Source organism: Temnothorax longispinosus, chromosome 1 (genome assembly GCF_030848805.1).
Source record: "Temnothorax longispinosus isolate EJ_2023e chromosome 1, Tlon_JGU_v1, whole genome shotgun sequence".
Classification (NCBI taxonomy): domain Eukaryota; kingdom Metazoa; phylum Arthropoda; class Insecta; order Hymenoptera; family Formicidae; genus Temnothorax; species Temnothorax longispinosus.
In genome coordinates, this window is record NC_092358.1 from 25,300,200 (window position 1) to 25,317,386 (window position 17,187).

A 17,187-nucleotide genomic window follows, 5' to 3' on the forward strand; every position below is an offset into this window, starting at 1 on the left:
GCGGGAGTCGATACATTGCGAAAGGTGTCCAATACGAAATCTGTTGTGCCCGACAACGAGCAATAACGCAGATGCAACGAGGGCACGATGCCAACGGTGGTTCTGTATACCGCGGTCCGCAAAATAAATAAAGTGTAGTTTGAGTATGCCACTTCGCTGCGGAAGCGCGACGCCATCCACCGTCGACCTGTCAGATTCTTGCCCGAATGTTTATCCGATAGCAGTAAATAGAGAGGAAGCGATTGTGTTTTTTGCAAATATTTCATCCTACGCCGCGTTATGATTTATTGCACACGAAGCTCTAGTCTGGTTCAGTACACGACGGCTAAATATATATATTATCAAGCATTTATCAAACTTCTTGGTGACTTTTTCTTTTTTGTATAGACAAATAAGAGCGGATAATTGATAGAAATGATTCAATATTTTTTGTGTATAAAAAGAAACAAGTTTTTTAGAGAAGAAATTTTATGATATTTTACTTCCGTATTAAAAATGAATTATTAATCTCTCAAGTTGATTTAAATATCGTTTCTTAGGTACGTTTCCAACAACTATTTAAAATTAATATTTTATAATTATTAGTTTATATGCCCATATTTTTATTGTAATTTACTCTGTACCTAATTATTTGATTCCGAATGTAGATATATTCTACCTATAAACCTACTACCTATTCTCTTTAAGAATCGTGATAAAAGCTTAATAGCTTGTGCACCACCGAGTAATTGCTCTTTCCTTTTTTCGTGATTGATGTACCGATTAACTGCTCGGACAATCGACTCGATGCAATAAATTCGATTTAACCTCAGTCGTACTTGATCTTGACATAATTCCGCCAATAAGTACCGTATACTAGACTGCACATCGATTATCCAACTATCGAGTCGTTTAAAAGATAATTCAAAATAGATGCATAAATTATAATTATACAAATAAGTATATCATGTTCTTAAATGTCAAATTAAGATTAAGATTTATGTTTTTAATAAACATGCACACTAATTTATTTTATTCACCTAAAATTTACTTATTAACGATATTTTTTCCACCTAATACCTAAAATTATAAATTATTAAATAACAGAAAGCCATCATTGCCGAATTTTATTTATTCATTCCCGATTCTAAATGCATCGCGTGAAATGACTGAAAACGATCCGTAAGTCGCTCGAAAGAGCGTGTTCAAGCAAAACGTGCACGAGTACGAAATATTCAAGTCCGAGTTTATTCGCAATTAACATGAGTTAGTCATGAAATAATAAACGAACGCTCATCGCGAAGTCCAAACTGCACGATGACAACATCTGGCGCGGATACCGTGATACTAAATATACGTATATCATACAAACGTGCGCGCGCGGTATATCTCGAATGTTACCGGCACCCAAAGTGCGTCAGAAACGCCGCGGGCCTGGTCGCTGTCACTGATGTTTATTGGCACTGAGAGCATCCACCACACGTACTAAAATTAATGATAGCTTGTTTAGATTATAGTCCATGGATGTAGTTGGCCTCCGGCAATCTACCAATGTCTCTTAACTCTGGTAAACTTTCGAGGTATAAGAATATGCGGGAATCAATATAATTAAGTTAATAAAATTGTATAGTTTTAGTGTAAGGATAGTTCGAGCGTTACACATTAGAAAATTTGCTTGTTAAATTTTGGAAGTAATTTATAAGTAATGAAAAATTAGAGTAAGTAGATCAAACGAAGACATATAGTCATACATTCTAGAGGTTTCGTGATCTTTTCTGAGCTACGATAAATTTAGGACAAATTTACATCAGGACACTTTGTACGGCATTATTAATATCGATATCATCATTATTACTGTCGGCGTTAAGCATTAACGATTTGCGTGCAACAACTTTCGTATACATAAGGAAAAAGTTGAGAAGATAGACTCGCGTCTGTGCGGAGATAGGGTCGCGTAATTTGCGATCGACGGGATACACGTCCCCTATAATCCGTCCTGTGCAACGCCGACGACGTCCGATGCAGATGCAACGGAGGATCGGTGCCAAATACGTTATACGGGCCACGGGAAATGGGCACGTAGATCCCAGATATGGCGCGTCCTCCAGTACTGCGGCATGGGTCGTCCCGGTCTGGTCAACTTCTGGCCCTGATGTTTATTCGGCGCGAGTGGAAGCGCCGACTGCGCTTGTCGTTCGAATTAATTTACCGCTTGCGGGCCTCCGGTCTCTTCACACAGATATAGATAGATAGATAAATAGATAGACAGAAAGAGAGAGAAGAGAGGAATGAGGGACAGGTAGAATCTTGATGACGTCGTTCGACCTCATTTCGTTAGAAAGAAGTGAAAAATGTATGTACAACTCCGTAGTATTTTAACTAGATAAACTAGAATTTTTATTTAAATTAATTTTTAGACGCGCGACACGAGAGATAGATTTATAATTTATATCCTCAGAAAAATTAGCACGACGGAACACTTGTATAGCTCTGGTTTCAATACAAATACATAAATTAGTATTTTTTTAAAGCAGATCCTATTTAGTATCTATAATGTATATTGTGTATATTTAAGCTGACTCCACGCAGATATCTTTTTCTCTTCGGATAGACGTTGAAAAATTGAAGCACATTGCCCAAAATTACTATCAAATTGGTCGTGCAATGTCGTAAGACAATATCTTTTGTCAACTGCAAGGAATACCATCTCACGTCCACGCTATAAAGAAACCGGAGTGCCTTATCCACCGGCAGTGGTAAGACGCTACAAGTCGAGCGTTTCCAGATGCATCATGAAAAATGCACCACCCAAACGTGTCCGGGGCCGGCACGGGATTGGCGGGGTGAACTCTGATGGAGATTTGACTCGATGAGTCGAGTGAACGGCTGCTGCTAGCCGAGAGAGTGAAAGGAGGAAAGAGGGAGAAAAAAAACGAACGAACGGGGGAGGTTTTGTCCGTCGGTGACCGGATAAGATTGTTTGTCTATACTGCGGATCACCAGGCGAGATTCGCCGATTGTTCCACCGCCGCGCCGGCTTCGCTTTTCCACCCCCCTGGCGTTCCTTATCGGGCAAACAACGACCTTTCCGGCCAAATTGGTCGGTCCGAGTAAAATGTGATTAATCGCTCGCCTCCTTTCGCGGGAATGTATCTGTCTTGCCAACCCTCCAGTGGTTATATAGCGATAAACGGATAACTGCGGTGCAGAACCCAATTGAGTCTCGGCCCGATATAGGATAGATCGCCGCGCGCATCGCTTTCGATCTCGGAGGAGAAAAAAAAGATAGGTAATGCGAAAGACAGAAACAGAAGGAGACAGCACGGGAAAAGGTTACGTTAGGTGTTAGTTCGTTAAACCGATTTCGTTCTATCACTTTTCTCACTTCCTTATTGTAAAAGTTCGACTTTTAAAAACTTACTTGCATCTCTTACCAATAAGTTAACCACGTAGAACTCATAAATTTTAACAAATTATTAATTTGTTGAAATTTTTATGAGTCTAATGACATATTCATAATTTTTAGAATTAACTTGCTGACTAACGATCCAGAATAATTTTTATTTTTGTTTGGTACTAAAATATCTTCCTTTCTAAAGCTTTCTATTTTGCTCCTGTTCTATTATTCTTGTAAATTCTCCTTACGAAATTTTTAATGAAATGGTTCAATTGCTGTAACACAAACATGAATTTTTTTTTAGAAAAAATATTTTGTCAAATTTTTAATAAAAATTTATACAATAGAGAGTTATATAGAGTAAAAAAATCATAGACTGTATTTGAATTATATTTTCATTACAGCCGATCTAAAAATTTTCTGTGCTTTTAGAACAATTGTGGTTTCTAATTTTTTATTGCCATTAAGAAGGAAATGTAATAGCAAGGTTTAACGCATTTAATCCTTTCTAAACGACGAAAGCCTTTGAAAAACTACGGCTGCGTATTTCAAAGAACGGAAAAGTACCACTTCCTTTAATTACTCTGCTTGTGTGAGGTTCTAGGAAGAGAAATCTACCTGAAAATCATTATGCAGCTTCAAAGCTACTTCGCATTACAAAACGGCTTTTAATTGCGAGGTGAATAAATTATTCGATTCAGCTCATCCATCCTTCTAGCACTAATTATATCTGTCACAACCTTTTTACGTAAAAATAATCCCCTTCTCAAATCAAAATACCTAGATAATCATCTTGAAAATCATCTTGTTAAAAATCACGAATCGCAAAATGTATGTACATACATTAGTATTAAAATAAAAATCTCAATTCTCAATTCTTGTAGTATATAAAAACAACAAAATATTGATAACATTTATTTATAAATACATAACTTTTAGATTTACAAAAAAAAACGACATTTAGATAAGATGTATGTGTATCGAAATACAAGCTTCTTTATTGAAGACTCCTTATGTCTCGTATAAACGATTCCCTCATTTTTTAAATAACGTTATGTTTTTAGCGAATCACTCCCACATCATTTATTCGTCAGAATTTACGGGATTTTCTTAATTCAAACGCAAAAACTGGTTACTTCCGACAAATCTAGCGATTCTCGTTAGTAAAAATTCTACGGAATACTCTTTTCCTTCGTCTCTTAATTTCAGACATTAAATACATCAGCTTGAAAACTGAGTTACAAACTAAAATTCTGTTAAACTAGAATGTATTTGAAATTAACTGACTACTGTAGAAGGGAAGCTTCTAATTTTCAAAGTAATTTAAAAAAAAATTCGTAATTAAGCTGTCCCTGCGGGGAAGTTTCGCCGATAAAACGTCGTCTTTGAAAATGTAGGAAATCTTTTACGTGAAAAGTGCAACATGCAAAACACAATACGTAAACTAGCATTATTACATAAACGAGGATGGGGTGTTTGATTGCGTCTCGTATTTGGCTATGCTCCACTATCCACTACAAGTTTACTCGTATTGTGACAACGTAGTGCATACACTACGAGGATGTTGCACAAGTTCACACGAACGGTTGACCTCGTAGAAGTTTACCCCATACCTGGTAGCGGTATTCCATTAACTTCTGTCAACGCCAAGCACCACAAGCCCGTGTCCTGAATACGGCAATAAGTTAAAATCAAGCGTTTAGGCCCGCAACAAAACTTCGGTCTTTTCGAGCATTTTTAAATTGCAAGTCTGCACGACTAAAGATACATTTCTTATTATTGCAATTTTTATGACTACAAAATTAAAGAAAGGTTTGACTATAACTTTTCAATTTTTTGCCATTAATTGTAAATAGTTTTAAAATGTATCGATTGTTAGGTACTGTACGCATATTACTATTTTAATATAATTTATTTTATATGTAATAAAATAACCGATGTAATGAAAAATATAGAAAATAATAAATTTTCAAAAAATTCTTTCTAGATTTAATATAGATTATAAAGTTCACGTAAATCAATGTAACATCCTCTTGATGCGTATGCTAATGTAAATTACATTTTTTTTCGGCATTTTTGTTCATTCCAGTCAAATTACTAAAAAATCATAGATACGTATCAAATATATTGTGCTTTTTCCTGGGATGGAAACGTGTTAAAGCGCTACGAACACACTTCTGTACACGCGTGTATACCAGAATGTGAGCCCACGACAGGATATCGGGGCTTCGATTTGATCGTATTGCATTGCGAGAGCGTACAGCCGGGTCGCGTCACATCGCGTCGCGTCGCTAGTGGCAAGATTCGAAAGTAGATCGGGAAACGGCGGGGTAGGCGTGCGACAGACAGGCGAGGTAATACATACAATCTCCCTTGTTGTCTGGCATCGGGTTGCCGTCGATAGACGATCGGAAAAGACGGAGAGAACCGAGGAAGCCAGAGAAAGAGAGGGAGAAGACCACATTTAGGATAGCGAGAGAGAAAGAGAGGCGAAGAGGGAAAGGAGAGCAAACGGAGACCAAAGTGGGGAAAGACTATGGAAGATGGAACCTGGACAGAAGTCCTGAGGAGCTTTGAAAAGCGTGGCAGCCACCGGAAGTCTTATAAACAATCCCAGAAGCGCCGGCAGCCAAGACCGAACTATCCTCGATCTCGCGCAAAGAGGATCAATGAAGAACGGAATGCGTGTAAACAACGAAGCGCTGTTACATACTTGTGTGCGTGCACATGCGTGTATGTGCAATGTGTGTGCGCATATGTGTGTATGTGTTATATGTTATATGCGGGCGAGATGGTCGTGAATCCGCGTTCTCGTCCACACGAACACTCCGCACACAAACCGCGGAGACGCGGAGACTACACAGGATTGCATCTCTCCTGCAACAGTCCTCCGCGGTGAAATTTGAAAATCACGAAAAACTCGGGGTGTGTTATTGGCTTAGTTTTCGGGATAGTTAGATGGGTACGTGTGAAAGAGCCCCACGCTGATGAGAGTTATGCTCCACTACGCGCGTTTTGTTCCGCTTTCCCTTTACGGTTAGCCGCAAAAAACTTTAGAAGCTCTCGCAGCTGTCGTTCCGTTTGATTACGAACGCGCTCGTATTTAACGCGTCACGCCTGTTCCGATAAAATAATAATTGCATGTCAATGTCCACGCGACATAGGAATGAAAATTGATTAAACAAAATGAAATTTAACAGGGTAAAATCGAATAGAGGCAATTGATATGGAAAAAAAAAACAACAGGAAAAGAATAAATTACATAAAGTTTTTAAATTTCTAAACAACATCTGCTATTCGCGCAATATCGTCCATGTTTCTTCTTATATCTCTCGTTCTAGAATAGACATTCCCCATTCTGATTTTCCAGCGAGTTTCCACGATCCACGACTCCACGAGCTACGCGAAACGTTCCATTCGTCCACATCGATCCGAGAGAGCCGTGAGCTGATATCGCGCCGCGCGCAGAAAATCGACGACAAAAGCGGCAACCTGTTCGCTCGACCTCGGTCATGGAAAATATACGCGGTCCGTGGCGAGGATATCCTGTTCGGAAAATCCTTTTCAGAATCGCGTCCGTCTGCCATTGCTATGTATGACGCACAGACAGCTCGTCGGCATACCCATCTTGCATTATGCATCCCGTCATAATGCAACCCTTCGGGGCAGGGGAGGGGAAAAGACGGGGGGTGAGAGGAGGGGAAGGGGGCGCGCGGAAGGGTGCGAATGCCAGATTCGCGAATTCCTTTTGCCTGTTTTGCAATATCCTTGCATGCACCGCACGACCAACCCCTGCGCGATATCGTACGCGCGGGGCGCGTATATATCTGCTTAACACATAATCCCGGCCCGTACCTATGTACTTGGCATTGCGTTCACGTGCGATCGGAGAAACCGTTTCCACCTCGCTCGTTTTCTGATTATGAAATTATATCGCACCCCTTGGGAGGATCGACGCCGCGCGATTAGGCAGAATCCCGGGCGCGCTGTTACTTGGGGAAGTGTATTCTGCTGATCGCTTCTGCTCTCGGCGGATCGATTACACCGTTTGTTTGGAATAATTCCAACTATACAGAATGTTTTAAAAGTTGCTTTCTCTAAGTCTCGTGGACGGATTAAGTCGCGCTGAAAAAATAACGATTGTTTCGATGATAAAGAATCAACTGGTGTTTTCGAAACTATTTTTACTCGTCAACGAGCATGAATAATTATCGTATTCTAGATTTAGCGAAGGAAAATGTTGCCACTTAAATAATGTGGAGGAAATGATTGTTGCTTTCCACTAACCGAGTTTTCTCCACAAAATTTAAAATAACACGAAGCAGATTCTCTTATACGCGTCGTTAAATGCAGTTCTGCGAGTCGCGTTATTCGTTTTCTTTTATCTCGGCTTAAACAAGAACGCAAACGATGGTCCGTACGGAGGCTTAAACGATTCTCCCACGCTGTATTTAGACGGATAAGGGATCTCTCATCGGAGGAAAATGAGTGCCTCTCTTGAGAAAGTGAAACACAGTTTCTTGCCGAGCAGGAAAATAATAACGGAATAATAACGGAAGACCATCGCGCCTTTGATGAGAATTTTATCGCGTTACGAGCGAAGCACTTTCTCGCTCGACGCTCGCTCCGAGCTTTTTAACATCGCTTTTATTAAAATTGACCAATCACTTTTTTCTTAATTTACTCGCTATACTGCGGTTAGGTAAAGAGTTTTTACGTAATTAAGAAGTTTTCTCTTTGGAAAAGCTATTTAACGACAAAAACACAGCATTGAGAAAGAATCATATTCGGTTTGAATCTTTAATAAAATTTCATCTGTTGTTCATAGGCTTAATTTGCGTTTATACCGCGATAACTTTATTAAGATTTTAATACGTAGATATCCGGAAGAGTTTCTAATGTAGAGCAATTATGTATCTCTTCATTTGCTCATCGTAAGAGTTTACGCGCGCAGATATTATAGACCCGCTAACGTGCCGAAACTTAAGACGTTCAAGAAACTTTCGACGTAACGGAGAACTTCAATCACTCATTATTATGTGGGAATAATACCAACAAAAGAGGACACGTTCATCAACGGACTTCAAGAAGTTATAATGTTTGCCGTTGTGCAGAAATTTGCAAAGCCAAGATAGACAGTGGCCAGGATAAAAATTTTGTAATTATGATATACACTCTCGGTGTGAAACAATTGTAAAATATAAAAGCCTCCCACGCGAATTTTTTTGCAACGAGAGACGATCTGTGCACCAGATGCTGTTATAAAATGAAACTAAACTACATTGATTCCAATTACAATCTATTGCTATCTACTTGCGGTCTCGCAATCTGATCTGAAAAAAATATTGTCCCGTTGTTTGAAATATTTTATTGATTTGCACTCCGTTGCGTACTTTCTCTGTTAAAAAACAGATTCGTCATCGGACGGCGAGTCGACTGTATTTTTCCCGGGCGCGATCAGCAATCGCCGAAGCCAGCCGAAGCGAAGCCGCGTAAAACGGCGGATACGCAAATATTGCGTTACACGGAAAAATACCGCGTGGAGATGTGCTAAAGCCGAAACAGGGGGGGAAAAAAAAGATATTTTTCGCGACAGCCACGCGATCCCACGGCATCTCGCTTTAAACCGATACGAGCCCGCGCTCGTGAAAAGCCCGAACGGAATCAATGAGACCCGCGTTGTGTGGAAACGTTATGCGGAATTCTCAAAATGGAAGTTCGATTCCCCGCAACAAGGAAAACAGCCGACCGCAAAACATTGAAATTTCAACTGCTCGCGTTCGTAGACGTGCTTTTTCAGCGATTAGGAATAAAACCGCGATCCTGCAAAAATTTTGCAAAAAAAATAGATGGGCGATGTGTGCCTACTTGATAACGTCCATGTTGTATATGTAACTTCAACTATTATACACATAAATTCTCTCCACGCACGCGTGTACGCGTCAAAGTCGGTAAAACTTTGAGCGCAGCGAGATGGAAATTATTTCTCAACGTTGTAAAGCATCTTTGAGAACTTTATCAACAGCGTTATCGTGATTTATGCAATAATATTCAAACATGTCGACATGTACAGATCTACTCTCCCTGAATTTAACAAGATATAAACGTGATGTTGTCTTTCGGGAATAACGACAAAGAGGGAAAGGGGAAAATGCATGCACGACCGAGGGATCTCTCGGAACGCGGGCGAGCTCGTGTGGAATAACTGAAAGAGCGATTCCGTGGCAGAAGGATGTAACGTATGTAACACAATATGCGCGGTGTCGTCTGTGCCGGGCCATTTGTTCGGACGCGAGCCTCGGCGCGAGCAAGCCCGCGCATTCGACGCGACTCGCGCTATCAAAAGAGCGGACGAGCTCTGCGCCGGCGTTGATAACGGCTCGCCGCCGTTCATATTTTACGCCGCGCTCATCAATAATTCATGCCGTGAATAATGCGCCGCTGTTTCGCGTTACTTTATACCCCGGGTCTCCTTCCTACCTCTCTCTTTCTCTCTTTCTCTTCCTTCCTTCCTACCCCTACTCCTCGTCCAGCGGGGGTGCGAGAGTGTCCCGAATGTCTCGGGGGCGAGAGGTCGGGGTGTGCGCTGTATCCGTTCGGGACACTCTTATCTCCAGGTTTATCCACCGAAACGGCGACACGCTTCGGTCCGCTCGCTCGCGAGAAGCTAACTCTCTGTGGCCAGCTCTTACTCGACTCTCTCGAGGAAGGTTTCCTCGAGATAGTTGAGGAAGAGAGCGACGAGGAAGAACATTTTTAGATTCTAGCTAATAAATTTCATGCGTTTGCTCTTTTAACCCCCATTTCTCTAATACAGGATTGTATTAAATAATCAATATATCGATCAAGTAAGATAAATCATTTTAAGAGAAGACGAAATTTTTTAGTGAAGAACATGTGTGTAATTTTGAAATAATATTCCAGCAATACTTATACAATTAATGTTATCTTAATTTTAACATTTTCAAGGTGGCAGTGACATACGGATCATATGAAATCATTCGGTTTTACGATATTTGAAGAGTTAGTTTTATGAAATATGTGTGAGCGATTAATTAAGGAGTTAGATATATATTTTACTCTTCTATATGACAATTTCTTGTATTTAATAATTTGTTGTTTTAACTGTTTTTATTGTTAATCTGTATATACATGTCATTTTTCTATGATGTACAGATTTTTAATAAAACACGATAGTATAGAAATTAAAATTTCTTTCCGTTAAGCATTTACTTGCTTTTGCATATGTATATCCACTTTTCGTACTTTCATACAGTCGAAACAGAACATTTCAAAAAATACGTTGCATGTGCCATTGTTATTACTGCTCCAGGTATTTCCCTGTCCCAGAGAAAAACGCAGCTTCCTTGCAAAGACAATACTCTCCTCTCCTCCTCTCTCTCTTTCTCTCCTCCTCTCCTCCTCTCTCTCCTCTCCTCCTCTCCTCATTCCGGCACATTCCATCCTCCCGTTCTCTCACAACAGCCGTGCACGCATGCGGTTTGCTTTAACCTTTGCAATAACGCTCACTTGGTCACGTCATCGTTCGTACTGTGAAAAATGGCAGCATCGTATTTCTATCTTAACTGCATTCTTCCGTTTTTCGGGACGATCACGTTTCTCGCGACATTTCTGTCTTTTGGTTCACTTTGTAAAATGGAGACACATAGCTTCTGCATTCTTGTTTCTTACGACCAACGGCAAGTATTCAAGTAGTAGTTTAACACTTCGATAACATCGACTTTGTGTATCGATAATCTAATAATGTTTAAGACAATTTCAGGAAAATGTAATATATATCTAATATATATATATCTATTAATATACGTAAATAAAATAATTATAAATAGTTTTGTTTAAATTTTTTTCAGAAAAAATTTATATTTACATAAAATCTAAAGATTTTGCTATAGCAGATATTGCTGTATATCATTTATTGCAATAAATGCAATAAAATAATTAAATGCAATAAAAACAATAATATTTATCGTAGAAATTATTAAGGGGGCAACTGCAATCTATAAACTAAATTCGGGATTCAAAGAATGTCTTTAAATACTTCGTATTTATTTACGGATTCCTTGACCATTCCAAAACTGTTAGCAAAAATTTCATTGCACACTGTTTTCTCTCTATTTTTCAAGATTCGGCTTAAATATTTCTACAGCACCAATTCCAATTTTTCTTTCGCTTAAACTTAATAAAATACAAGATATTTTTATACATGCTAATACAAGATCCTGTTAATACGCTTTTAATCTCATTCTAGATTCGTTATTGATCTTTTTTCCAATAAAAATGTTAAATGCAATTTCAACTTTTGTAAAAAAATCCGCTATATACAGGGAGAATTATCGATCAATATCAATAATGAGCTATCAATATTGTCCGTTTTTACACCTGACCTCTTCAAAATTTTTTTAAACTGGAGAATATGTCTAGCATCGCAGGTTTTTAAAAGTAAATGTATCTCCTTTCCCATCGAGACGTTCCCTGCGGAATATCGATGCGAACAATTTCTAGTAACATATTCGTCATCCGCCTACTCCGTGGGACTGATTTGAATTCCCAGATCGATGAATAATGGATTTATGATTTATCCGCTTGTTACGTAATGCAAAAGATATGTACTTATCCTACCGTACCGTGTCGTCCCCCTTACATTTATCTCTCCCATTCCATGCTTTGAATTTCTTGAGATATTTCCGACAAGATAACGCGAGAAATAAAGTTTTTCTAGTATATTATATTTATAAAAAGAAAATTATCTTAATATATATATCTACTAATTATAATTGATTTTCTTTTAGTATGTAATATAGCTTTAAGTATAACTCTTTAGCATCGCTTTCTATGGATTACTAATTCCGTAAACGCATTCATTATTATTATTTATGAAATATATTATTGAAATTTAAGGATTAAACACCTTTATTTCGTAAAAGATTAAAACCAATTTCGCGTTCCAAATCTCACGGAAATTGAATCACTTTTTTTTACTCTTCCCGGTTATATGACATGTTAGAAGCAAGAACAAACGTTTTTGCCCGTCAAACGGATATTTTCGGCGATGGAACGGACTTATCGGCTAAAAACTGCGAACGAGGGAAGGTCGCTTAACCCCGTCTGATCGCTTCTCGCGCGCTTTATTCTCTCTTCGTTTCTCTAAACCTCTCAAGCTGTCTTCGTGGAAGACGTTTCGCTGAGAATCCCCACAGCGATGTCTGGCTCGCGCATCACAGAAAGAGAGAGAGAGAGTGAGATAGAGAGAGAGCGAGCCGGCCTGGTTCCTCGATACGACAACTCGATGTTCCGTGTCAAATTAGCGAAAAAGTAGTGGCATTTTGTCCCGCGGGAGGAACCGCTTCGCGCAACACGCTGCAATCGTGTAAGGGACGGTGGGATTTAAAAGATATCCTGCAGCGGCTCCCAGCCCCCCGTAATTCAAGTTCATATATTGGACGATTCCCTGTCGCGGATCAATGCGACGTTCCCCGCGGGGATGTATCCTTGCCAACTCGCACCGCGACGCCCTGGATATGATCGCGCGAAAAAATTGGATCGTGAACGTTTCCTTGGTTGACGAAGGTAATTTAATAGCATTTTTAATTTGCCAATGCGTTGTTAAGATTGTTATTATTTTCATTTCGTTAGTCAGAAAGTAATTCAATCAGCAATCCATAATTTATAAAAGGTGCGAAATGATGTTTCAATGTATGTCTCTCCATTTCTTTGCTAATCTTCATACAGCGACTGTTTATAACAAATTTAATGAAAATAATTTAGAATGTCCGGAGAATGCTTATGCAATCATTCTTACTAAGCTTCAGTTTTTAGTGGGCTTTTTCACGAGCGAGCTTTTTCATCTGAATCAAGAATTATGCTCCGTTGAATCATTATCCTCAAAAGAAAGGAGAAAGCGGATGTATGCAAGCGACGCAGGGGAATTTTATCCGGCAGGCTAATTGCGATAGAATTACGTTGATATCTGCCTTTAAAGTGTAGCTTTAGAGATCGGCGCCCATCTCGTCGGACGGGACGGATCTCCCTCTTTCTACTTCGTATTACGTAGTCATGAGCCCATTGCGCAAAATTCGCGCCTTTGCATTCAAAGCGAGTCTGACAATGCAGCTCAAATCGATCCGCGAGAAGGACTTTAGAACATTGAGATGGCTCGTTTTCGCTATCCGATCGGTAAGAATATATCGACCCGCTATCGGAGAGAGAGAGCGAGGGAGCGAGAGAGCGAGAGAGAGAGAAGGGGGAGAGAGAAGACTCGAAGACATTCACGCGTGTGCAACACGCAACCCCAGAAGGCAGAAATTTCATGTCACATGCCACGCTTCGCTTGAAAATATATCGCCACCCTGTAAGAAGCACTCCCCTTCGCTTCCTCTCTAACTCGATATATCGAAAAGGGGAGGACGTCATCTCGAATTTTGAGAGCTCGTCGATGCCTCTGGCTGAGTGACGCTAAAGAGATCGAAAGAGAGAGAGAGAGAGAGAGAGAGAGAGAGAGAGAGAGAGAGAGAGAATCAGTATTCATTATTGCGATACAAGTCTCGTCTTGAAATAAAAAAAGAACACGATACATAACTGATAAGTTAGCACAAAATAATTATTAACATAAGTAAAATAAGCTATAAAGAAGACAAAAGCGCAGAGACAAGAAATACAATCAAAACTTTAGGCTAAGACCTTGTATTGCGGATTATTTAGATCACGTTTATGAGACACTCGTGTTCTTGAGAAAAGATCGAGGTAAGGTACGGTCTCTTGAAGATACAACGAGCTGCTTTCGAACTCCTTCGATTCGTTTGCGAACGTATTACAGCGGTAAGAAGCACTTGATTTTGCTGTGTGTACCAAAGCAGCTCCGTCGACAACGAAGGTATCGAAAACCCGGACGAGAGCCGAGACCTCATCAGCATCTTCGACGCAGGGAGAAAATCACGACGAGAATAGAAAACAACGATAGGGAACGATACGATAGTGCGCCACTCTTGGGAGGACAGAAGAAAGGATTACAAGCGAAAAGAAGATAAGGATAGCAAGCTGGCAGACGGAAAAATACATGGAAATAACGGTTGTAGGTACCGGGTGAATATACCGCAGGAAAAATCTGGTTGAACGTAGCTGACGCGGCGATATTACGGACATGTATACCTAAATATATTAAGGTTGTTTCATTAAATAAGTATTAAAGTTAATTGGAACTCATTCAGCCGAATGGCTCTCTTTCTCTCTCTCTCTCTCTCTCTCTCTCTCTCTCTTTCTCTCTCTCTCTCTGCGTTCTTTTTCTTTAGATTCGTTATTAAGATTTTCCAAGATTGTAACTATTAAGCATCGCAATGCTAATTAATCTGATTGGCTACTATACATTGGCATACAATAATATCAATGTAAATAAAATGAAAATATATTTACTTGTTTAATTAAAAATATAGAATTTATTTCGAGTAACGTGAGTTATATTTCGATATTATTAAAATGTTATAGGTTAAAATATTTGTGGAAGTTATTACTTTGATTGTATGTCAATTTATAAAAGCACGAATTTTTAAAGCATGTCTTCACTTTTGAAGAGCTTCACACTGAGTCCAGTGAAATTTACACGTTGCAGTTTTTACGCACGATCGAATCTTACAACCCTCATTGCCATCTTCCATTTCTTCTGAAACCTCTTCGCCCTCTTTTTTTTCCTCTAAAAGCTATACGCAGAGAAATCTCTTTAATGCTTTTGCCTCGCCCGCTGCGCCGATTACGTCTTTACGGTTATTTTTCTTTATGAGCGATCAAAGTAAATCGAAGACGGCGAAGCAGTGAGAAAGAGAGAAAGAGAGGAATTAAAGAAGGTGGCGGTTGGGGAGAAAAAGAGGGATAAAACGAAGTAAAGGAAGAGATTGAAGAGAACGGGAATGATGCGTGAAAAAGAACGAGAGATATAAAAAGCGCGCGCGGAAAAGCGGATTCGAAAGAGGCGGAAGAGGCAAATGAGAGAAAAAAAATAAAAGGAGAAGCTCGAAAAAAGGATAGACTCGTATCGAATCGAAAGATGCAACTGAAGACGTCAAGAGATGGAAAGAAATGAAAGGAGATCAAGAGGAACTGAGACAAGGCAAAGAAAATTACAAAACCAAACTCGAAAACGAGCGAAACAGAAAAAAGTACGAAGGAATGTAAAGGAGCAAAGAATTAAAAAAAACCGGAATAGTCGAATGTTGAGTTTGATAACAAAAATGAAAATTCAGAGGGTCGCGTGGAATACGTAGCAATATAAAGCGCGAAAAGAAAAAGAGAAATTGGAAAGAGGAAACGAGCAGGATCATCGCTATTCGCGAAAGTGTACAAGAGCAAGAATTTCGAATGGCGGAAGGAATCCTGATGGTAGCGGAATCGAAGACATAAGATAGAAAAAGAAGAGCCGGAAAGAAAGAAGGGCGGAGAGCGGTGGGGACGGAAGAGAATGACGTGGGATTCGGTCAGGTGCCTTGACACGTCCGGAGACATTGGTCGCAAAGACGGGATTCGGGAGTTCGCTGTTTGCTCACACCTAATCAAGAGACGGACTTTTCTTCCGTTCGGTTATCCACCGTACGTGAATCATATGCGTGTACGTGTAGTTTTAAATACGTGTGGAGAACCGAGAACTACCTTTTCGCGCGATTGCTTCCCTGGTTTCGCCATCTAATCCCCGGACCTGCTCCGACTCGGACTCGGACTACTTTACGTGGACATTCCCGTGAGACATACGCGAGCATGTCCACGATTGCCCGCCCGACGCGAGCTTAACCTGTTCGTCGAACGTACGTATAATACATCCGATGAAATCAACTCGCCGAATCTGTCGAAATGGGGAAGCATTTGCTGAGCCCGCGATACACTGCTCGCTTTCAGCTTATCTACACGCGACAAGATCTAAGATTTTACTTTTTAATGTTCTACAACGTGGAAAGATATTGGACATGGGTTTCTTGTCTCTTGATCCCTTCTGCTATCCCGTTCCCACGAAGATATCATCGTGGTTTTGGTCCATCTTTAACCATAACCGTATATAAATTCCTATCTTTTTTTAATAATTCATAATATGGAAATGTGTGTGTTATTAAATTGTAACTGCATTGGACCCTTTGTTTTTCATCTATTCTACAATCTTATTTTATAAAATTCTATTTTACTATAATAATTTAGTAATAAAAAGCTAGCAAAAATGATATAAATTTTATTTTTGCTTACAGTTAAAATTTATAAGCTTAGATGGATGGTAAAAAATCGTAGGTAATTTATTTTTTAATGCTATTGTGATAATTCATTATCTGTCAATTCTTAGATGATAAAATCGATTTGTATAACATATGCTTAAAATTATTTTATTATACTACGATCATCATTCAACTTTCTAATAACACATAGATGCAACTTAATAGAAATCACAGCGTATAGAAAAATGTAATTATATAATGGCAACAATTTCATAATAATATCAGATGTGGGAAATGTAATATAATTGCACTTTTTGGTGAAAGATATGAAATTAATTTTAGTGGACGTGTGAAAAACCTGCGGGTAGTTTGCCAGGCTGGAAATTTAGAAATCAAGGTGCTTATTTAGGAGGGGGAGTTGAGAGAAATGCCGCTTGACGAGGAAAAAAAAGAATTCGAAGTAAAATACACGGCTGCGGGAATCGCTGCGAGAACAGCCGGCATTCTGTTCTCCTTAACCGGCTATACATAACTTATGTTTGCGGCGTTATATCTCTCAACCGGGCTATACCGGTGGTACATCGTATAATTTCATCTCGCGTGCCGACG

The 17,187-nt window shown here is 39.5% G+C and overlaps 1 protein-coding gene across 3 annotated transcripts in view; it reads left to right on the forward strand.

Moving 5' to 3' along the window:
- Window positions 1–17,187, forward strand: part of LOC139820800 (lachesin) — a 145,398-nt gene that overhangs the window by 61,346 nt on the left and 66,865 nt on the right. The window lies entirely within an intron of this gene.